The sequence below is a fragment of the Ipomoea nil genome, unplaced genomic scaffold (assembly GCF_001879475.1).
Source record: "Ipomoea nil cultivar Tokyo-kokei standard unplaced genomic scaffold, Asagao_1.1 scaffold1034, whole genome shotgun sequence".
In the NCBI taxonomy this organism is placed as follows: Eukaryota; Viridiplantae; Streptophyta; class Magnoliopsida; order Solanales; family Convolvulaceae; genus Ipomoea; species Ipomoea nil.
In genome coordinates, this window is record NW_017617462.1 from 2,254,516 (window position 1) to 2,277,914 (window position 23,399).

Genomic DNA, 23,399 nt, shown 5'->3' on the forward strand with positions numbered 1-23,399 from the left:
TTGAGTTTAAAATTAATCAAACTTTATTCTTAATTATTAAAGATGTTATTTGTAGTTTTCAATTATTAAAAGTGGTATATCTGGAGCTATTGGGTCTGGACCCTAGGGTAGTTAGGTGACTTAGGTCAGGGAGTAGAGATCTATGGGTTAATTACGTTCGTTAAATAATTGGAGTCTATGACCAAAGTCTTTTGGCCTAAATTGGATTGAGAAATACAATTGGGAAGGGCCAAAGTGTAAGGATTGAAGGGGTGAGGTGTGAAAAGTATAGGGCGCTAAACTGTAAAGACGAGAAAAAGAGCGCTAAGGGTGTGTTTGGCGATACGAAAATTGAACAAAAAGGGAAAAAGGACCAAGGGAGGAGGAGGGCCGGTTTTGCCACTTGCTTACCTGTACCCATAAGTTTTTATGGATAACTATGGAATGTGATGCTGCTTTAGTTAGGGTGACCTTGCTTGTTATAGCTTTCTTGTTGCAATTCTCTGCTCATTATAGATTCAATTAACGAGTAATTGTGTGCCACCTTAACAATTTAACTGCACTGAGATTGATATTGGTTGGTGGTGATCTGTGCTATATGAATCAATTTTGATGTCTTTCAATTAAGAAAAGGTTGTTACCCCATTCTGCATTTTGATTCATTTATTATTTATTTACATACAAGTCAAGGTGCAGCTACTAGAGAAACGAAACTAACTTCAAATATAGAAAATTTTCTTATTTACTTTCTTTGAGACCTTTCTAACTAGTGAGTTCTGATAGTTGATTTTGCATTCTTAATTTCTTGTTGACATGAGATAGGCTGGAGTTTAATTTCTTGTTGACATGACTCATGAGATAGGCTGGAGGGGAAAAGTGACACTATTATTTGATTGATGAAATGTGATGGTAAAACGATCAATTACATAATATGGGCACATCTATTAGCAAATATTTCCGTCCTCTTAGATTCTCTTATGTCAGTTCACACAAATTTTCCTCACCTTATATTTTCTCTCAGTATTTTTCCTTATCTTGTTTGTCCAAGATTTATGGGATATGATGATATTAGCCTTTGAATTTGTTGCTAATGCTCTGACATCTATGAAAGGTGCTTTGGACTAAATGTTGGTACCTTATGGTGAATACATATTACTAAGTATTGCATGATGACTCAGCTAGATTTGAAATTGAGATAAAATATGTTATTGGGGCTGCTACTAAATGGGATTTACTCTATTCAGTTCATTGCAATAGTTGACACTCAGGTTCTGTCATCCAACATAATAACATCTCTAGTTTACTCTGAAGGCCGACTTCAATGCAGCTAAAATTTTGAACTTTGCTCTTTTGTGGGATGTGGTATGCATATGGACATTTTATTGTAAAAGAATTACGTGAAACTAAATAAGAATGCTATAACTAAAGTAAAAACAATGGAAAGCATCTAAGGAATTATTATTATTATTTTAAAAAATTATCAGTTCTAAGCTAAAGGAATCTACAATAGTGGATTTTGGATGATTATTGCAGGTTTCTAAGCATATGTGGAAGAGAGTGTGAATGGTTTTACTGCAAAGCGTTGATTTTTAATCAGACTTGTGGTACCCACAAAGGAAAAAAAAAAATCACGCCCTGATTGCGTGAAGAGCAACTACAATGCCTAGCCGTGCGTGTTAATCTAAAGTTTTTTTTTTTTTTTTTTTTTCTCTCATCTTCTCTTTCCTAGTCACACTTGCAAAAACTTCTCAAAAACTATGTCTATTGAGGATGCTCTAACGAACCAGAAGAGTGGTCACATATTTGATGAGATGACCCATAAGAAAATAACATCAAGAAAATAATTAGCGTATGTTTGGTTCGCACAAGGAATCAGAATCGGAATCGGTATGGGAATCAAATAATTGATAATGGTAATGGGTTTTGGTGTGAGTATGGTAGTAGGAATCAGAACCGGAATCGGTATGGGAATCAACTACGCTTCATTAAAGATGGAGAAGAAGTGAAGACAATTTTGAGCCTCAGCAAAAGCGCACTAAGAAACATTAATTTAATCTTCTCAAATTAGTACTCTTTTTTCAACTGTTTTCTTCCGGTGGTTGATGATTATAGAAAGTCAGATTTAGTTAGTGGTTTATTTGTTTTTACTTACTTTAGTTATAATTTAACTATTTTCAATTTCTTTATCTTGTATTAAAATAAGAGATTTTAGCATCTTTGTCTCTCATTATTATATGACTACTTTAACCAATTAAGGAACACTAATTAAAAAATGCACACTGGGCATTGGTCTAATCGCGGAACGCGTGTGTGCTAACTAGTAATAATAATTTAATAAACTCCAAAGGAAATTTAGATTGTTCGCCCATGAGAATCAAAATCGGAATAAGAATCAAATGCTTGGTAATGATAATAGATTTTGGTGAAAGTATTTTAAATGTTTGGTAGTAGGGTAGAATTGGAATGATTACCAATGTTGTTGTTTGGTTATGTATGATCCTATAATGGGAATAAAAGTTTTAAAAATACAAGAACAAAAAATTAAGACAATTTATTCTAATATAAAGACATCCAAAGCACCAAAAAATAAAATAAAATAAAATAAAAATCTAAAAGCACTAATCTAAACATAAAAGAAACCCTCATTTTATTAGGAAGGATAATAATGGAATGAAACCCTTATTTTATTAGGGAATGAATTTTCTAATTAAGGGGTAATCAAATTCATAATAATGTTCTAAAAATCGATCAATCAAACAATAACAATAACTTTAATTCTCATTCTTGATAGCTAAAACAATGAACCAAACACATCCTTAGTTGTCTAACTCTGGTTATTCAACTTTTGGCCTACGGCCATCTCTCCATTTAATTCCTTAGAATGTGTAAATATTTATTCCTTCCACATACTAATACACGTACACGTGATTGTACTGAATCGTATCAAGGCAGGATAAGACATGGACGCCTTGGACGCAAAAGTTTAAAATTCCGTTGCCGGGAATCGAACCCGGGTCTCTCGGGTGAGAGCCGAGTATCCTAACCAACTAGACTACAACGGATTGATGTTAAATTGCTTTCTGTAATCATTTTATATCTTAAGAATGAAAGATTCCATTTAATCAACCATGTTAATTTGCTGTTGTAGAAACAATTTTTCCATAATTTTTTAAAAAACTTTTCACCCCTATTGATCTCTCAAAATTTTTAAATCCACCAAATTCAATCCAAAATATTTAATATCATCATTTTTACCAAAAGTCACCACTTTTCACATGAAGTATTTTGGATGTTTTTAGCTAATTTTAGTTGACTCAAATTTTTTTTTTAAATCAAAATAATATTCGATAATTAAAACCAAAAATATCGCTATAGTCAGAAAACTAAAAGTAGAATGAACTCAATGATAAAATTACAAGCTACGTGTTGAATCAATTAAGCTATGGTTTCACTTGTTTGAATATTATTATACATGTTTAAATGACATTTTAATTTTTACGTCATATTTCTTATGAACGAAAATGAATTAAAGTGGGTACTATATACTGTGGATGAAAGCTCTCTTAGTCATGTGCTTGCCTTAGTAGAATTATTAGTGGAAGACAAATGGCTTATTTTATAATGCTAGAATCGCCATTATATTGTTGTTCATCGTTAATCACCTATTGTTTTATACTTATTGTCAACATTTGGTTCAAACATAGAAATTAGAATGAATTTTAGAATAATTATTTTGACATTTTTTGTAAAATTAAAAAGGTAAATGTCTGACTGTAGACACCAAAAATTTGAAGTCGACAAATAGGCCGATTAAATTATTATTGGGCCCAATTTCGAGGTTGATTATTGGAGCAATTTAATTAATTGGGTCATGATAATTAAATTAATTTAATTAGTCCAATTAAATTTGGTCTTGGATTATTGAATTAATTAAGAGTAAATACCATCTTTGGTCCCTCGAGTTTGGTGGCATCGCCATCAATGGTCCCTAACTTCCGTAATTACCATCCGTCATCCTCCGAGTTGTGAAAAGTTACCTTCTAGCGTCCTTTTGTTACTTCCTCTCGTCTTAGCCGTCAAAATGGAGGGTAATATTGTCATTTGACTTATACAAAAAGAGTTAATACCAGTCAAAGTCCCTCGAGTTTGGTGGTTTGGCCATCTTTAGTCCCAAACTTGGCCAAACAATATTAAAGAAAGTTGGTGGCTTCTCAAGTCCGAACTCGAACTCCCTCTTCTCCTATACAATATTAAAGAAAATTTACAAATGTATAGTATTCTCCTCTTCAATTTCTCTCAACGCCATTGCCTACATATTAGCAGAATTCATATATATTCACACAAAAAAATTTTATGATATGATAATGAGAGAAGAAATTTAAACCTGGGAATAGTGGTATTGAGTAGCCGGATACTCTCTAATATACATCCTGTGAAAATCCGTGGGAGGAAGAAGCAGAAAATGCTTCTCCCCAGTGATCACGACGTATAGATTTTTATAATGATCTTTATGGAACGATGTCTCCGAAAAATCATTCCCAATCCAGAGGTTCACGACATCAGGAAGGCATCCCAGGGCCTCGGATGCCCAGGAAAAATGGGGCTCACAGTCCGAACCGAGAGCCTCATACTCCGAACGGAAGCAATCATGTTGTTGCTGAAGGTAAGCAATGGTGGAACTATTATCGGATTGGAGAACCTTTGACAGAGCGTCAAAGAAAGAGAGCGGCTCGACATGTGCTGAGGCGAAGCAGAGGGAAGAAGGGGAGGTAGGAAGGGAGGTAACGGAGTCAGCTCGGACGTTTGGGGTAAGGTGGAGGGAAACAGTGGAGGAGGAGAGGGCGTCGAGGAGGTACTGCGTAGAGTGCCAGAGAGTGGTGGCCGGCTAGTGGTTGATAGCGGAGGAGATGAGGCATGGCTTGTTGGGGGAAACATAGTCGCGGAGGAAATGAAGAGGCGTATGTGGACAGAGGAGGCGGTCGATTTGAGAGGTCGTGCCTAAACTCGAGGGACCTTGGTTTGACAACAGAATCTTTCTAAGATATCCAATTCCATCCTTGAGCACCCAAACTTGGGACTAAAGATGGCCAAACCACCAAACTCGAGGGACCTTGGCTGGTATTAACTCTTTTCGTATAAGTCAAATGACAATATTACCCTCCATTTTGACGGCTGAGACGGGAAGAAGTAACGGAAGGACGCTAGAAGGTAACTTTTCACAACTCAGAGGATGACGGATGGTAATTACGGAAGTTAGGGACCATTGATGGCGATGCTATCAAACTCGAGGGACCATAGGTGGTATTTACTCAATTAATTAATTAATCCTAGCTCAATTCATATTTGAATTTAATAATAATTATAATTATAATTTAAATATAATTTTATTATATTTGAATTTGATAATTATAATTTAATTTGAATTTGAATTAGATGATAGAATCTTGAATCGTGATTTTATTTTGGCAAGGTTCATTTTAAATAATTTATCTTAAGTAATTAATTAATTATTTATTTATTTAGATAAATATTAGATGAGTTTGTTGAGGGATGGAAGTTACAGTTTTCATTATAAATAGAGCTTCCACTTCATTTTTTAAAGCACACCTCCTTGAAATTAAACATTAAAGACACAACTTGAAGACTTGAAGCATTTGAAGCCTTGAAGACATAGAAGACATTTTCTGCTGAAGACCACTTGAATCTCGGAGGCACACACCGCTTGAATCCCAGAGGCCACGCCACTTGAATTCCGGAAGCACTTTAAGGACTACACAGAGATTTTGTACCTGCATCTTAAATCATACGCACTGTAACCCGATTTTGTTATATATATACAATTTTAATTTTTTGTGTTTACACTGACTGTATTGAAAATGTTCAAACTAAATAAAATTGAAATTGGAAAAATTTAATTTTTTATAATAGATTCAACAAACACTAAAAATGTAATCTTTATTGAGCTCTAGATTGGTAGTTTTTTTTTTTCTTTGAATCCAATGCTCGATAAAAACCCTTTTAGTGCTGGTTGAATCCATTATAATTATTAAAATAATATTTTATTCCTATTTTAATTTTAAATACTTCAAACATTTTCAATGTGCAACATGAGTGTGAGAGTAATGTGGTTTTTAATGAGGTGTAGATTAGTAGAAGTTATAGTTGTTACATGTAACTTTTGTGTGTGTATATGTTAAAATCTTATGTGGGATCATTTCATAGGTCTCAATTTATGAGATGAGTCGGGTCATGAGAATTTGGGTCTTATGATATATATGGATTTAGTAATATTATTTAATATTTATATTTATTACAAATTGCCTATAGAATTTTGCTATAAAGTGTTATATATAAGGCTGGAGTATTTGTTATAGAATAAATGACTGATTTGGTCCCTCGACTATGCCATACTTACCAAATTGGTATTCAACTATCAATTTTACCCAATTACAGCCTCACCTATTAATTTTGTAATTGATTTGGTCATATGAATTCAACAGGCCCCCAAATATAGTTTAAAATGTATTTAAAGAAGGATAAGGGGTAAATTAATAATGTATTCAAGATTCTTTATATGGTTTAAATTTTAATAAATATTATGTCCATATTTTTAGGAGGTGTAGTAAACGTAGGTATTAATGCGTAATCAAACATCCTGTTGAAACACAAAGACAGGGTAACAATGGAGTCACCATCTCCGATTGAGAACGTGTACGTATTTTTTTTTTTTTTTTAAGAATTCACTGATTGAGGGGTGGTGTGTGCAGTGTCTGTGCCCTGGACGAAGGGTAGGTGTTAGTGGGTGTAGAAACCGCGTGTGTTGGGTTTAAAGGCCGTGTGCTAACAGATGCGATGACATTAACATGATGCATACGGTGACTTAGGATGGTTTTGCGAAGCAATAGTGTGACACCCCGAAATCCAAATTCAATTAAGGAATTAATTAAGTAATTAACCCTATTGCAATTAATGGTTTAATTCCTAAAAATCTTGAAAATTCAATAGTCGGGGACTAGTAATTGACTAATCAACCCCAAAGTCAAAATTGTACCTTAAGCTTTATAGGGAGTTCCCTTGTTCCCTTACATTTCCTTATGTTAGTAACGGTATTCTTGACCTTTCACTTGGTGTTAGTATTGTAACCTAACCTAGTAGACCACTTTCATTCTTTCCTTACACTTTCTAAAAATCTAGCTCCACCTTCTCTCTAAAAAGGTAGATAGCTTTCCTTCCAAGCCAAGTTGGAGCCTTGCCAAAACTTCAAGAGTTGCTTCCAAGATTCAACCTTTCATATATTTAGGCATCTAGGAGGGTAAGATCTAAGTTCATCTTGTGTTTTTAGTTTTATCTAAGGTGTCTTTTCTTAAAGACAGGATTTTTATGATCTTTTGGTATGTTCTTGAAGTGGGTTTGGAAGGTGAGCTTTGTGAGGAGCTTGTTGAGGTGTAAAGTGAAGTCTTTAGTCTTCAAGAGGTAACCCATGCTCTACAAAATCTATTTTGCTTACCTATTTGAATATTTCTTGGATTCTACATGTGTTTTGCTATGAAATGTGAGTGTTTATGCATTGTCTTGTGAAAATGCATATCTAGAGCTTGTGTTTAGGGTTCTTGTATGCCATTGCTTGGCTATTCCTTTGATTCAAGTCATTTTGTTGTATTTGGTGAGATTTGGCATGTTTTGGACTTGAATTTGAGTTTGGAGATGAAAATCCGTGAAGTGTTTTGTTGTGGTACAGGGGTGTACCCGCGGGCGGAACGGCGGGTAGGAGGCCCACCCGCGGGGTACATGTTGTAGAAGGGCTTGTACCCGCGGGCAGGACCACGGGTAGGGGCCTACCCGTGGGTCCACCCGCGGGGTACAATGTATGGTTGTGTGGGGATTTGTTCCCCGTGATTCTTTTGACTCGGTATTTGGTCTTTTGACTTCCCGATGTTCTTTTGTGGAACTATTTGAGTGTCTTCTTGATGTTTCGTATGTCTAGAACTATATGGTAGGAATCCATGTAGGCTTTGGTTTCTTGAATCGTGCTAAGTGTTCAACATTGTGATTTGTTGAACCGTGATGAGTCTTGTGTGTTCTTCGGAACTACGTTTGGTTTACCCGTTTGATAAGCATGCTAGTTCAGTGTTTAAATGCTAGCGTGTGTGTTGTTTGTACCTTCCTTGGTTGATGATAACTTGTGTTATTCATCGTTGTTGTTGTTGGACTGTGATCCATTCCTTGATTGAGTATGATTTCATATCTTCGTTGTGATCCGTTGATTGATTCCTGTTGAGGTGTGATGTGTGTGTGGCTTTACCTGGATTGCACGATTAGTGGTATGGGACACAAGTCACCAAGGTATTCCAGTGGTCCTCGTGGTGGCCATGACGTGATTATGGAGTTGTGACCTTTGTGTAAGGTTCACGTATTTCTTGGTGGCATGTGTTGCCGTGTGTGAAATTGGTACCCTCGTGTACTATGAAATCGGTGGTTCTGTTGGAGATCTGTTGGAGAGGGGACGACGGTCCTCGGAGGGAAAAGGTTGGACTTGGTGTACAGGGGTCCTGGAGGTAAAGGTTGGAACTAGATATAAGGTTGGGGGTAGCCATAAGGTTGGAACCGGGCATAAGGAAGGCATATCAACTCGTGATGGGTGATGTCACGAGGGCTTGTGTAGCTGTTGTTGTGAGTTCTCTTCTTGTGACGTGTGTAGTCACAAAGGCATGTGTTGTCGTTGGTCTTGTCTTTATCCTTTGGAGTTGTTGTTGTCCTTGTGGTCTTGGGATGTGTTCCCGTGTTCTTGTTGAGTGTGTTAAGTCTTGTGTTGACGATTACTCTTGGTTTTACACTTATATATCTTTGTATTCTGTTTCGAAAATGGTTTTACAAATGTATATCTTACCTATGTATGTTATTTCACATGTATTGGTGGGTTACCAGCATTATTCGCTGACCGGGTGTCGTCCCATGTTTATTGTGTTCTTTCAGGTGATGTCTAGACGAGTGCGCGGTCTAGTGCCTGCTAGTATAGCTTCTCCCTTACGTTTTGTGGCCTGTGAGCCAGCTTAGATGTAGAGCAATGAGATATTTGGTTTAGATTTAAACATTGCAGATGTTGCCTGTGCGTTCATCTCTTTGGTGAACGTGGCATAGCACCCCGTATTCCAGTTTATTTATATACATCTATCTTTCAGTCTTCCGCTGTGTTTGTTGTTTGGTTTAGTTATCTGCATGTTTAAGGCTTTAAAATAGCATGTTTTTAGGGGGTGATACAAATAGTGTCCACAATATTGATAACAAATGGAATAATATCACAATATTGATAACAAATGGAATAATAAGAGAAATAAACGCAATGTAGAGGGAGTATGTGCAGTCGTGGTGAAATTGTGTTAGGAAATGACATCTAAACGCACACGGGTGCAATCGTCTCGAGTGCTATAATCTGATTTGGGATGATGGGTGTTTTTTTTTTTTTTTGTTTTTGTTTTTGTTTTTTTTTTTTGTTTTTTTTTTTGTTTTTATTTTTGGGGGTTTAAGTGGTTCTAAATTCCAGTGAGATCAGAGTGTGTGCATGTAGGTAGAGTGGTTGTGGTATGGTGTGTAGGGGAACTGGATGACGGTTTGTGCATGTAGTGTTTAGTTATTTTGAGAATTATGTGCACGGTATTTGCATTTGATAATGTGCGGAACGATAATGGTTGTGATTGTAGTTTTGAAGTTTGCAGTCCACGAGTGTAATAATATTATTAGTTGTGTGTACTAACGTTCATTTGTGATTGCAATAACATGTGAATTCGTATAAAATAGGAAGTATGTACATCATAGGTAACATAGGTGTGCATATATGTGAACTCATGTGGGCGTGTATATGTTTGTAGTATAGTAGTACTGTGGCCAGGATTGAAAGTAATGATTGATTTGATGTTAGAGTTAATCAACGATTTGGTCCGTCAATTATTAGTAAACTGTCAATGTAGTCCCTCAATTGCTTATTCATCGATTTGATCCCCGAAAACAATTATTTTTAGTCGATTTAGTCCCTCCGGCCGTCGATTTGGTCCCCATAAACAATTATTTTTATTCGATTTAGTCCCTCCGGCTGTCGACGGAAGACGGCCTGAGGGACTGAATCGACTAAAAATGATTGTTTTCGGGGACCAAATCGATGAATAAGCGATTGAGGGACTACATTGACAGTTCGCTAATAATTGAGGGACCAAATCGTTCATTAACTCTTTGATGTTATTAGGTGTGTGCATAATCGTGCACAAGTGTCTGAACATATGCCTTAGGGATTGGGTTTAACCACAAAATGATTGCACACATGTTGTCTGTACGCACATTTAGAAGTATCCAACTTCTAAGGAATTCTTGCAAGAGATGAGACAATTTTAATTCTCTTTGAAAAGTTTTCTATATTCTTTTATTATGAACACTTAAAGAATATAAAAAGATCTTCAACTACTTCAAATCCTTGACACTTAATAGATAATAATAAAAAACAAAAATTCACTTTGCAAAATGCTATATGATCCTGTTAGAACAAAACAGTTCTTGGGATAACAAAGGGAAAATAAGTATTCCCACTATAGAAAATATCATTAAAAAAATCAAAATTTTCATATGTTAAACATTACCTCCACAAGTTCTAACAAAATGTCAAAAGAGAATCCAAAGCTAGTATGTTAAACTCATAAATTGAAGTTTTATAAAGACAAATAAAACTTTCTAAGATGGATAATAAGTTCTGAAGATATAACAGAAGTAATCATGACTATTAATCAACTAGGGTAAGCACAAATTATATAGAGTTGAGAGGAAAGAGATCAATATTCTTTTTGAACAAAGAAATGCAAGCAAATTCCTTACCGTTTCGATAGGGCAAGAACTATATGCAACAGGTTTGCCATCGTGAGTTAGAATTTCAGATCCTTTAACCTACGCAAAATGGAGAAAACTTAATCAAATAGCACAATAATCTCCATTACACGAAATACTGTCAACATAATTCACTGCAGAAATCTGTATCACGAGAATTATCAAAACCAATTAATGGCTTCTGCGAAGTATTAAATAGGGAATAACAGATTGACAAATTCAATTACTCCATGAATGAAAACCTCTTCTCTATCACGGTTTAGTAGTACAAAATCCTTTAAGTTCCCAACCATTCCCATCTGAAATAAACTAGCTCTTCAGATGAAATGTGGAAAACTAGAGAAAACAATTAGAAATTTAGAATTCAGAGATTAGTAATTTGGAATCTTATGCATGCCAAAACATTAGTAATGGATTAAGGCTCAAACATCATATAAAGATATCAGAAACATTTGGAATGAGAGTGAGGTTAGAAACCTGAATGTGATCCTTTAGTACAGTAAGGGTATGCTATAACACCCCCGATTTTAAGCTATATTCAAGGCAATTTAAAGCTTAAGTTTAAAGATAAATCTAACCATTTGATTAAAACTAAGCGGAAGCTAACAGTTAAATTGGGAATATCACGCCACATCTAACTAAGAGCTAAATGCACAAGTTAGGAAAAAAGTACTTAACCGTCCAAAATATAGTATCAAATTCCCAAGTTCAAATCTATAGGCACACAAGCCTCCATAACTAGCTAAGGGACAAGAGGGAGCTACGCTAAACTAATCCGTCTTCTAGCGCGCTCATAACGATTTACTCTGTACCTGTAAAACATAAGGGGTAGCACCCGTTAGCAAATAATGCTAAGTAACCCACCACTACTCGTTGAGTACATATAATATAGATATAGGGAAATCATTTTGAGACATGGAATACATAACATATAGTCTTCTAAAATGAGGAATAGGAACATCGTAAGACTAATCATGAAGCACTCACAACCAACCGACCATCATACGATAAATCAAGAGATCAATACAATGATAAGAACAATGGAATAATCACTAACAAATGATCATCAATATCAATCAAGGTAACATCATAACATGAAGGATACAATCATTACATGCTCATAGCAAATGAAAGTCAAAGATCGCAACCAATGACATGTTCCAACCTTATATCACCATTCCAACCTTATTTCGGTTCCAACTTGTATCTCCAAGTGCCAGCCTGTACACCAAGTCCAACTTTATCCCTCCTAGAGCTATTGATTGGTGAATACAAGCTACCAACCTTCATTGAGAACGAAAGAACAAGCATATACTAGTACTAACAACATCGTAACTAGTATGACAATCAATAGGATAAACATAACGGTTCAAACGAACATCATTGACTTCTCATTAATCCAACAAATCACAAAGTTGGACCTTTAATCATGATTCAAGACTCATAATCCTATCATGGATACATAGGATACCGTTCTAGACGTACGAAACATCAAAGGAGACACACAATTGCACAACGATTCAACAAAACATAGGTCAAAGCATCACGTACTAGTTGGAGGAACGATGGGTGGACAACCTTCCGCCGACCCCCTACACGTGTACCAGCGGGTGGAACCACAGGTGGACAACCACCCGCGGTCCCCCCCGTCACCATCAACATACGTTCCGCGCGGGTGGAACGGCGAGTGGGCAACCCCCCGCTATTCCTCCCGTGGGTACAACCTGCGAGAAGATAATTCCCTTTGGGGAAAAACATCAACATTGCCAAGTTCAAGTCCAAAACACCCAAAATCCCATATCAATCATCAAAGGAACTTGAACCACAAGAATAGCTCAAAGAATAACATTTATGAACCCTAGATACAAGCTCTAAACATGCATAAACACAAGAATATGCATCATTTCACTCATGAACATCAATAGAACATCAAGAAATCATCATAGCAAGTATAAAATAGGTTTTGTAGAGCATGTGTTACCTCTTGTAGCCTAAGTACACCCTCTTCAACCCCTAATCTTCCTCTTGGAGCTCTTCCTCTACAAGGTCTTCCCAACACAAACCAAAAACCACACAAACAACCAAAACTTAGATAAAGACAAGGAGAATCCAACTAAAAACACTATCTAAGCTCAAGCCTTACCCCTCATAGAGTCTTGGTGGATGAAAGTTAGAATCTTGAAGGATTTCTTGCAAGGTTGAGGGGAGGTTTTGGTTTAGCTTGGAGAAGAAGCTAAGACTTTAGAGTTAATGAAATAATTAATTCCGTTTAAAGGATAGATTTTTGGGGTGTCACATATGCTCAGATGCAGCTTTACCACCATGATCATGATCATTGGGCTGAAAGTGATTGCAAGTAAAATCTATTATGGTTCAAATCCAGAAGTTTTTATAAACATCATCTTTGAAGACTTTAAAAAATATATTACCTCTAGAAAAAGCTAGTAGCAAAACCTTGTTGCAGAGGGTGACCAAATGGGGAACCACCAAGTAATGCATCCCGAATTCGATCATTGAAGCTAGTAACATTTGATAAGTGTCAGGACCAGATGCTCCATCATATACTTGGAAAAAAGTGCTTTGCAAAAAATTCCATATCTAAAAGTGAACATAACATGTAACGTATGAAGTACGAAATGCTCCTGAACCCCCATTCACATCATAAACAGTTCACTATTCTATTTAAACTTAAGGCTTACGTGAATTAACATGCACCATATGTAGGAAAAATACAGAGTATGACATGGTATAAGTGACATGATATGAACCACTTAGTCACAAAGACTGAGACAACCAAATGGGATTAACTAAATTGTGTACAGTGTTTGTCCTCAAAGCTTTCTATTTATTCATTTGCCATTCTCTCACTTGCACAATGATTTCTCCTAGCTTCCTATTGCATATATGTGCTTGTGTTTGACTGCACGGCATTCGATTCCGATTGTTCATCCTTTGAGAACGACAACCTAGGGAATCTTCATTCCCAACCTTCTTTCCACCCCACGCATATTACGACTCGTCAGACTGGAATCTTCCTGACTTTGACTATCATTTTTTTTCTTTTTTTTTTTTTTAATATCAGGATTTTTTTTTCTTCTTAATTTTTTTTTAAATAGGTCAACATCAAAGTGTAATGCCTTTCACCTTGCATAGACAAATTAATTAAAAACATAAAGGAAACTTCTATGAAGTTTTTGACATTTTTGAACATAATATTCTATCAAATTAATAAATCATCTTAAAAACAAGACAAATTATCTTTCTTCACTGTGCTGTCATCCATAGCTTTATATTCCATGTTCTTCAAAGCAAGTTCCACGCTACAACCGCCCAAGTTTAAAGATTCTCTTGTGCCAACAAACCCACAAGGAGCGCTCTTTGATTCACAGCTTGAGGATAATACAGGTCTAACAACATAGCAAACTTTTCCCTGTAACAAAGAAGAAGAAATATTAGTATATCAAAGTGATATCCAATTAGAAATCTGATATCCTTTTTTCAGAAAAAAATAAATAAAGAAAGAAAACAAATAATAAGGCTACAAATTGAAAATCCAAGACTGTAAATGGTGAAGGTCATGTTCCTGTATGGTACAAATTGAAAATCTAGCTAGGAAAGCAGCGGGTGAAAAACGAACCCAAGCTCGACCTCATAGCTTAGCTTGAAAGCCTCAGATCTGCCCCAAGTTCGTACCTGGGAGAAAAAGAACGAATCAACAACGGCGGGAGAGACGACTTTGGTGCAACGGCAGATGTGGTAACGACGGCGACGGCTAGGGTTTCTTAGCGGCGGAGGCAGAGGTTCGAAAGGTTTAGTTAGTTTTAATGCAGAGGTGCGAAAGGTTTGGTTATTTTTGTCACGGAGCGGTCACAATGGAAACGACGGTGTGTCTCAGAGCGGTGCCAAATGATACTGTCGGACTACTGCTACAGAAATGGCTATGGAAACCTTCTTCACCGCCAAGCACCTTGTGCTTAGATGGCATGTAGTGACATTTCCTATGTGGGAGGTCATGAGATCAAGTAAGATTACTAGATAGAGTTTTTTCCCTGGAGATATTTATTCTTAATGGCGCCAAATGATAAAAAGTTTTTCCACAAAATATTTTCACTTTTACTGACGTTTTATGCTAAAATTGATTTTTAAAATAAAACATTTAGAGACATTTATTATAAAATGTCATTGATTCTAAATCTTTACTAACAAAAAAAATTATATTTCGTCAATAAATATTACAAAAATTTTTATTGTCTCTACCAAAATATATAGTGACGTTATTTAATATAACATCGCAAATTGTTATATTTAGCAACGTTTTCTAGAGAGTCATTAAAATTTCCGTCGGGCTTGACTAACCTAGGGGGAGAACTATGGCACCAACATTAGGTTTCGTAGAACCTAAACTCTCAATTCCTAAGTTGGGTGAGGCATTTTACCAAACACTTGGTGGGCGGTCTACCTTCCCCCTCCCAAGCCTAGCCCTCTCGAATCGTAAGGTGGAGATTGCAAGGGCAAGACTAAGGAAAGGGCAATCTCTTACTCCTTTCCCACTCTCACACCCATCTCTCCATTGGAGCTCTCAATGGAGAGAGATCCATATGCACACCTCTACAACATAGGCATTCAAGGCCAAACAATACATCAATTCCCATCATTCAATCCATACAAAACATGAATACACGATCGTAAATCAATTCCAATCCAAATCCTAACAATCTAAGAACTCATCATCATTAATAAATCACAAACACAATGAAAGAGATTCAAGATAACACAATAGAATAAGGAATTGAAAGCTTAAGAAAGTAGGGTCACTCAATCTCCAATCAATGTGAGCAATCCTTCAAGAATTGTTGATCAATGAGTGTAAACTTAAGAGGGAATGTAAATCTAATCTAAAAACCCTAACTACGAACTCTAAAACCTCTTTTCTAAAGAGGGAAAATGATTGATGATGAAGTAGTCCCGCATCTATCCCTTTAAATAGGCTAAAACTATAATTTCGGCGAAAGTGATCGTCCAACGCACGTTGGACGATGCGTTGAACTTTCTACCTCCAATCAACGCATGTTCCAATGCGTTTGGGAGCGCGTGCATTGGAATTTGTCTTTCTTGTCTTTAGCAACGTTGTAGCCCTTGAAGTTGCCGAACCATAGCCACTTGAATCACCTCATTTGGACACTCCTAGCTCAAGATATGCTCCAATCACCAAACTGTCGCCGGAATGCCCTGTAATTTGACAATGCTTTGCTATTTCCTACAAAGTCAATCACAATTAGTCCTTGCTCCTAACTTCTATCAAAGTAAGCTATTCTAAACATGTATTAGGCTCAAAGGACTCCAATTATAGCACAATAATCCTCCTAAATACCCTACCAAATGTAGCATCTTTGGCACTTATCAGGCTTCATGGGGAATCCCACTCATGTTTTTTAATATCTCAATACACGCTTTCATACTGTATGGGTTACCTGCCGCCGCCGTACTCATCGTGCTTTCATCTTCTCTAGCTTTTTGACTATTTCCTTTGGAAGAAATACTCATAGCAATAGTATCAAATGCATTTCCTAGCACTATACAAGTACTCATCTTCATTAATGCGTTCCTCATCAGAGTTTGGTGGCATTTGTGAGGAAGAGTTGGTAAGACCTCCAGTAGCAACAGATCAGGCAAACACCTCAGCTATTAACTCAGTGTTTGCAACCATTTCACTTAAAAGTCTTGAATTTAGGATGCTTCTGTTTCAACCATAAATATATGTATTATTAAATTATACAATTGAATGAAATAATTCGGCATCATTATAAACTAATAGAACAAGAAGTTTCGATTTCATACCGTGTAGAATTTCTTCCATGTATCCTCACATGCCTACACAATGTTTGTAGATAGATTGTATGTTACACCGGTATGAGCAATCAACTCAGAAAACTGATCGTACATCATTTTCAGCCTATTCAACTTTCCTTTAAGTTTAAAAGGGCCCGTAACATAACCCAACAGAGTCTCATCTCACGATCAATTTCAGCCCATTCTGAGGGCTTGAATGAAAGCTTTCCATGCATACTTTTTTTTTTTACTCTTTCGTTTAAAACTCTCACAAATTGTGCAATGACCGTATCGGGCCATTTTGCCTCGTGATCATTGGTTTCTGTGAAGTTATTCATCTAAGTCAGTCGTTATACCCTACACCACGACACGAGTAGCACTGTGCGTCGCGCGCCTCCCAAAACGACGTCGTTTTGGGAGGCGCGGTAGGAAGTTGCTGTGATTATGTATATTTGTTCATACAATTATGTATATTTGTTACAATTATGTATATTTTTTCATACAATTATGTAAATTTTTTATACAATTATGTACATTCTTTTTATACAATTATGTACATCCGAATCAGAAAATTTTTGTGTATTATGTTAAGAGTTGATGTGTATTATGTTAAAAGTTCATGTTTATTATGTATTATGTTAGATTATGTGTATTATCTTTTAAAAAAGAGTGTGTATATTTTGTTATATAATTATGTACATTCATGTATACAATTATGTGTATTCTAGTATAACATTATGTACATTTTTGAACATGAGTTTTTTTTTAAAGAAAAATTAACTGCCAAACACTGGGGCGGGAAATTTCAAAAAAAAAAAAAAAAAAATTGAAACGACGTCGTTTTGCATCTGGGCGCATAATGCAACGCCCGCCGTGGTGCAGGATATAAATTGCCCATCTAAGTCGCCAAGTTCACCACCCACCACCCTCTTTCAAGCCCAAATTTTCTAATATAAAAAAATCAAGCAATAAATAACAATAATATATAGTTCAATAAATATATAGCTCAATAAATTTATAATATAAAAAAATCGAGCAAATAACAATAATATATACATAATATGGGTACATCCATTCGAAAATACTTAAAAACCCTTAATTTCTTATTGATAAGCTGGGGAAAAGTGACACTATTATTTGATTGATGAAATGTGATGGTAAAACGATCAATTACATAATATGGGCACATCTATTAGCAAATATTTCCGTCCTCTTAGATTCTCTTATGTCAGTTCACACAAATTTTCCTCACCTTATATTTTCTCTCAGTATTTTTCCTTATCTTGTTTGTCCAAGATTTATGGGATATGATGATATTAGCCTTTGAATTTGTTGCTAATGCTCTGACATCTATGAAAGGTGCTTTGGACTAAATGTTGGTACCTTATGATGAATACATATTACTAAGTATTGCATGATGACTCAGCTAGATTTGAAATTGAGATAAAATATGTTATTGGGGCTGCTACTAAATGGGATTTACTCTATTCAGTTCATTGCAATAGTTGACACTCAGGTTCTGTCATCCAACATAATAACATCTCTAGTTTACTCTGAAGGCCGACTTCAATGCAGCTAAAATTTTGAACTTTGCTCTTTTGTGGGATGTGGTATGCATATGGACATTTTATTGTAAAAGAATTACGTGAAACTAAATAAGAATGCTATAACTAAAGTAAAAACAATGGAAAGCATCTAAGGAATTATTATTATTATTTTAAAAAATTATCAGTTCTAAGCTAAAGGAATCTACAATAGTGGATTTTGGATGATTATTGCAGGTTTCTAAGCATATGTGGAAGAGAGTGTGAATGGTTTTACTGCAAAGCATTGATTTTTAACAGGGGTGTTAGCGAACAGAGCTTTCGGCAAACTACTCGTGTTCGTGTTCGGTAAGCGTTCGTTTATGTTCGTTTGTTAAGGTAAACGAACATTAACAAACAAAATTTAGAGCTCGATTAATAAACGAACAGAGCTTGAACATTTCTAAGCTCGTTTGCTAAGAGATTGTGAACAAGCTCGTTTGTGTTCGTTTACTAATGTTCGTGAACAAGCTCGTTTATGTTGGTTTAATAATGTTCGTGAACAAGCTCGTTTGTGGTCGTTTAATAATGTTCGCGAACATGTTCACAAACATATATATTATATTATATTATATTATATTAGTTATGTAGTTGTGTTGTTTGTTTGATTATTTTTCGTGAACGTAGATTATTTATTGTTCACGAACGAATTGTGATCATGAACATGTGCAGGTGTTTGTTTATTAAGTGTTCATGAATGTAAATAAATATGTTCGTGAACGTGGTTGTTAATGAACATGTTTGTGAACGTGTTTGTTAACGTTAACGAACACGTTTGCGAACGTGTTCACGAACATTAACAAACACGTTCGCGAACATGTTCGTTAACGTTAACGAACACGTTCGTGAACGTGTTCGCGAACGTTAACGAACACTAACGAACGCTTAACAAACGAACACGAACAAGATTTTCAAAAACCTTAACAAACGAACACAAACACGAACACTCCAAATTCCTTAACAAACGAACACGAACAACCTCCGTTCGTTTATGTTCGGTTCGTTAACAGCCCTAATTTTTAATCAGACTTGTGGTACCCACAAAGGAAAAAAAAAAAATAACGCCCTGATTGCGTGAAGAGCAACTACAATGCCTAGCCGTGCGTGTTAATCTAAAGTTTTTTTTTTTTTTTTTCTCTCATCTTCTCTTTCCTAGTCACACTTGCAAAAACTCCTCAAAAACTATGTCTATTGAGGATGCTCTAACGAACCAGAAGAGTGGTCACATATTTGATGAGATGACCCATAAGAAAATAACATCAAGAAAATAATTAGCGTATGTTTGGTTCGCACAAGGAATCAGAATCGGAATCGGTATGGGAATCAAATAATTGATAATGGTAATGGGTTTTGGTGTGAGTATGGTAGTAGGAATCAGAACCGGAATCGGTATGGGAATCAACTACGCTTCATTAAAGATGGAGAAGAAGTGAAGACAATTTTGAGCCTCAGCAAAAGCGCACTAAGAAACATTAATTTAATCTTCTCAAATTAGTACTCTTTTTTCAACTGTTTTCTTCCGGTGGTTGATGATTATAGAAAGTCAGATTTAGTTAGTGGTTTATTTGTTTTTACTTACTTTAGTTATAATTTAACTATTTTCAATTTCTTTATCTTGTATTAAAATAAGAGATTTTAGCATCTTTGTCTCTCATTATTATATGACTACTTTAACCAATTAAGGAACACTAATTAAAAAATGCACACTGGGCATTGGTCTAATCGCGGAACGCGTGTGTGCTAACTAGTAATAATAATTTAATAAACTCCAAAGGAAATTTAGATTGTTCGCCCATGAGAATCAAAATCGGAATAAGAATCAAATGCTTGGTAATGATAATAGATTTTGGTGAAAGTATTTTAAATGTTTGGTAGTAGGGTAGAATTGGAATGATTACCAATGTTGTTGTTTGGTTATGTATGATCCTATAATGGGAATAAAAGTTTTAAAAATACAAGAACAAAAAATTAAGACAATTTATTCTAATATAAAGACATCCAAAGCACCAAAAAATAAAATAAAATAAAATAAAAATCTAAAAGCACTAATCTAAACATAAAAGAAACCCTCATTTTATTAGGAAGGATAATAATGGAATGAAACCCTTATTTTATTAGGGAATGAATTTTCTAATTAAGGGGTAATCAAATTCATAATAATGTTCTAAAAATCGATCAATCAAACAATAACAATAACTTTAATTCTCATTCTTGATAGCTAAAACAATGAACCAAACACATCCTTAGTTGTCTAACTCTGGTTATTCAACTTTTGGCCTACGGCCATCTCTCCATTTAATTCCTTAGAATGTGTAAATATTTATTCCTTCCACATACTAATACACGTACACGTGATTGTACTGAATCGTATCAAGGCAGGATAAGACATGGACGCCTTGGACGCAAAAGTTTAAAATTCCGTTGCCGGGAATCGAACCCGGGTCTCTCGGGTGAGAGCCGAGTATCCTTACCAACTAGACTACAACGGATTGATGTTAAATTGCTTTCTGTAATCATTTTATATCTTAAGAATGAAAGATTCCATTTAATCAACCATGTTAATTTGCTGTTGTAGAAACAATTTTTCCATAATTTTTTAAAAAACTTTTCACCCCTATTGATCTCTCAAAATTTTTAAATCCACCAAATTCAATCCAAAATATTTAATATCATCATTTTTACCAAAAGTCACCACTTTTCACATGAAGTATTTTGGATGTTTTTAGCTAATTTTAGTTGACTCAAATTTTTTTTTTAAATCAAAATAATATTCGATAATTAAAACCAAAAATATCGCTATAGTCAGAAAACTAAAAGTAGAATGAACTCAATGATAAAATTACAAGCTACGTGTTGAATCAATTAAGCTATGGTTTCACTTGTTTGAATATTATTATACATGTTTAAATGACATTTTAATTTTTACGTCATATTTCTTATGAACGAAAATGAATTAAAGTGGGTACTATATACTGTGGATGAAAGCTCTCTTAGTCATGTGCTTGCCTTAGTAGAATTATTAGTGGAAGACAAATGGCTTATTTTATAATGCTAGAATCGCCATTATATTGTTGTTCATCGTTAATCACCTATTGTTTTATACTTATTGTCAACATTTGGTTCAAACATAGAAATTAGAATGAATTTTAGAATAATTATTTTGACATTTTTTGTAAAATTAAAAAGGTAAATGTCTGACTGTAGACACCAAAAATTTGAAGTCGACAAATAGGCCGATTAAATTATTATTGGGCCCAATTTCGAGGTTGATTATTGGAGCAATTTAATTAATTGGGTCATGATAATTAAATTAATTTAATTAGTCCAATTAAATTTGGTCTTGGATTATTGAATTAATTAATTAATCCTAGCTCAATTCATATTTGAATTTAATAATAATTATAATTATAATTTAAATATAATTTTATTATATTTCAATCCGATAATTATAATTTAATTTAAATTTGAATTTGAATTTGAGGATAGAATCTTGAATCAAGTGAATCCGATAATTATAATTTAATTTGAATTTGAATTTAAATTAGATGATAGAATCTTGAATCTTGACTTGATTTTAACAAGGTTCATTTTAAATAATTTATCTTAAGTATAAATATTAGATGAGTTTGTTGAGGGATGGAAGTTATAGTTTTCATTATAAATAGAGCTTCCACTCCATTTTTTAAAGCACACCTTGAAAACATTAAAGACACAACTTGAAGACTTGAAGCATTTGAAGCCTTGAAGATATAGAAGGCATTTTCTGCTGAAGACCACTTGAATCCCGGAGGCACACGTCGCTTGAATCCCAGATGCCACGCCACTTGAATTCCGGAAGCACTTTAGTAAAACCCGAAGAATCAGAGGACTACACAGAGATTTTGTACCCACATCTTAAATCATACATACTGTAACCCGATTTTGTTATATATGAAATATATAAAAACGCAGCACACAGTGATGTTGAAACCAACGTTGTAACATAACTGATCTGTAACGCAGTTCGGGTAAACAACCCTAATCTGCGAGGCACTTCTCAATTTGAGAATTTGCCTAAATCCACTAAAAGCTCAGTATTTAAAGTACATTGTTTGGAATCCGAAATTACACAATAGAAAGATATTCCCTATCACACTATTGTAACCTAAACACATGTACTACTTTCTTGGCGATTTGGATATCTCTTATCAATGACTCTCGTACCTCACAAGTTAGATCTTGAAAGCTTGTTTGTTGTGTTGTAGAGCTGCTTCTTTTATAGGGGTAAGAGTCTTAAGTTGGATATGAGTAGAATTGCTATTCCTAATCAAACTAGGAATAGAGATCCTAATTCCTGCTTGATTTAGTAAACCCTTTTTGCTTATAACTTTGACAAATTATTTCAAGTCAACACTCTCCCCCTTTGTCAAATTTTTGGTGTACACAGAATAGAGGTTTTACTGGCCTGCTTGATTGTTACTTTGTTAGCTCAAAACATTGATTGTTCTCAAGAGACGCAAGAACAGATCTAGAAATTATAGTAGCATATTTTCATAAACTCAAAAGTCATATGCATGCATATGCACAAAAATACCAGAATAGCATATACACAGAATACCAGGGCGGGACAGTAAACACAAATAGACAGTAAACACAAATAACAAATATCTGTGTTTGTTCTCCCCTTTTTTTTTTGCTAAAAACCTATTGAGGGTGTTGAAACAACGGTTTCAACACCTTCATCATGATCTGCCCTCTGACTCTGCTGAGGGTGTTGAAATAGCGGTTTCAACACCTTCATCTTGATTTCCCCTCTGACTTTCTTCTTCATTTTCTTCTCCAACCCCTTCTTCATCTTCTTGGTCTCCCTCCTGATTCTCTTCTTCATTTTCTGACTTTAGAACTTTTAGCCAATCAAGTATTTCTGCTTTTTCTTCTTTGATTTCCATGTGTTTCCTTAGGACCTGTTTCTCTAAGGCCTCTAATTCGGTCAATCTTCTTTCAAAGTAGTTTATCAGTGTTTTGTGATCGAGTGGATTGTCCTTTGGTGCTGAGGTTTTCAGGTCATTCTGGTGACTTCCCTTTTTCAACTTTATAGTCATGTTGATGCTTTTGACTGGAGTTTTTGGACCATGGGATTTGAGACTAAATAAAATTGAAATT

At 35.1% G+C, this 23,399-nt stretch overlaps 2 non-coding genes and 1 pseudogene across 2 annotated transcripts; all 3 read right to left on the reverse strand.

The window, feature by feature from the left end:
- Positions 1–2,968: 2,968 nt before the first annotated feature.
- On the reverse strand, positions 2,969–3,041 carry TRNAE-CUC. The gene has a single exon. It is a non-coding gene; the product is annotated as a tRNA-Glu (tRNA).
- Positions 3,042–4,357: 1,316 nt separating this feature from the next.
- Positions 4,358–5,774, reverse strand: LOC109180767 (annotated as a pseudogene).
- A 14,899-nt stretch (positions 5,775–20,673) lies between these two features.
- TRNAE-CUC lies at positions 20,674–20,746 on the reverse strand. Its single transcript has one exon. It is a non-coding gene; the product is annotated as a tRNA-Glu (tRNA).
- Positions 20,747–23,399: the final 2,653 nt, after the last annotated feature.